Genomic DNA, 1886 nt, shown 5'->3' on the forward strand with positions numbered 1-1886 from the left:
GCTTGCTGCTCGTCTTTCGTCCTGTTGCTGCTATGATCTGATGATGTTTCTTGCATGCTTGCTGCTCGTCTTTCGTCCTGTTGCTGCTATGATCTGATGATGTTTCTTGCATGCTTGCTGCTCGTCTTTCGTCCTGTTGCTGCTATGATCTGATGATGTTTCTTGCATGCTTGCTGCTCGTCTTTCGTCCTGTTGCTGCTATGATCTGATGACGTTTCTTGCATGCTTGCTGCTCGTCTTTCGTCCTGTTGCTGCTATGATCTGATGATGTTTCTTGCATGCTTGCTGCTCGTCTTTCGTCCTGTTGCTGCTATGATCTGATGATGTTTCTTGCATGCTTGCTGCTCGTCTTTCGTCTTGTTGCTGCTGTAGTCTAATAGTTTTTCTGGCTGTTTGCTGCTCATCTTTTGCCCTGTTGCTTGTCTAAACTGACGATGTTTCTGACTGTTTGATACTGATATGACGTCCTATTGCAAATCTAAATAGATGATGTTTCTCACTGTTTGCTAATAACGTATCTTCCTGATAGTGTTCTAAATAGGTTATGTTCTGACAAGTTTCTGCTGGTTTGATGTCCTATGGCTGTTCCTTTTGGGTGTTCTTTCTGTCTGTTTGCATGCTGATCTGTTGTCTTTGTTCTTAAATAATAATGTTTTTGACTGTTTGCATGTTGACTTGTCCTTTTATTGCTCTGAACTGATAATGTCTCTGACTGTTTTCGTGCTGACTTGTCATGCCACTGATGTTGCTGTACCAAGACTACATTATATAATAGCGGTTTTCTTGTGAAGTCGTTAACAATTCTGTATTATCTCCAGTTCTGTGTCGATGGTCTGAAAGTGAGTTTCTCTATATCTACGGTGGTCCAAACCCAGTAGTGTAAGTATGCCCCCGCAGCCCCAACACTGCGTAGGAGTGTGTGTATGTGAAGAGCTTGACAAACTTAAGAATTGCCGACATGGGGAATAAATGTAAGGGGCTCAATTACTTGTTATGCGGGGGCCTATCTTTTGTAGTTACGCTACTGTCTAAGCCTCATATTTCGAGAAAGCTAAAAAATGTACATTACCCTATCATGAATATCTTCCATATTTTTGATGCTACTTTCAATTGAAACATATTTTTCATTTTTAATTCCATATACTGTAAAAAGTGTTGAAAATTCAAGATGACTGCCAAACTTACCAAAATACCCATTCTACGCGTTGCTACAAATATTCCATATGTTACTAGAATGAAATGCTCTGTAATAATGAAATAGTTTATTTGTAGTTTGAAGAAAAGTCGTGCATATGAAGAAAATATAGAATGATTTTTTTCATTTCCTGTTATTTCAAAATAGAAGATATTTAATGAAAAGCTGTTTTGAAGAATAATAAGTGTTTATATAGTAATCGGAGATACTTATAAGCTATATCAAAGTATCATATATAATAAGTGTTTATATAGTAATCGGAGATACTTATAAGCTATATCAAAGTATCATATATAATAAGTGTTTATATAGTAATCGGAGATACTTATAAGCTATATCAAAGTATCATATATAATAAGTGTTTATATAGTAATCGGAGATACTTATAAGCTATATCAAAGTATCATATATATAATAAGTGTTTATATAGTAATCGGAGATACTTATAAGCTATATCAAAGTATTACATTTGCAGAGTTATTGCTGAAATATATTTTGTCTCTAATATTATCTTTCTGTTGCTGCCGATTTGCATAGTTATTGCTGAAATATATTTTGTCTCTAATATTATCTTTCTGTTGCTGCCGATTTGCATAGTTATTGCTGAAATACATTTTGTCTCTAATATTATATTTCTGTTACTGCCGATTTGCATAGTTATTGCTGAAATACATTTTGTCTCTAATATTAT

This window comes from Limulus polyphemus, unplaced genomic scaffold, assembly GCF_000517525.1.
Source record: "Limulus polyphemus unplaced genomic scaffold, Limulus_polyphemus-2.1.2 Scaffold3033, whole genome shotgun sequence".
NCBI lineage: Eukaryota > Metazoa > Arthropoda > Merostomata > Xiphosura > Limulidae > Limulus > Limulus polyphemus.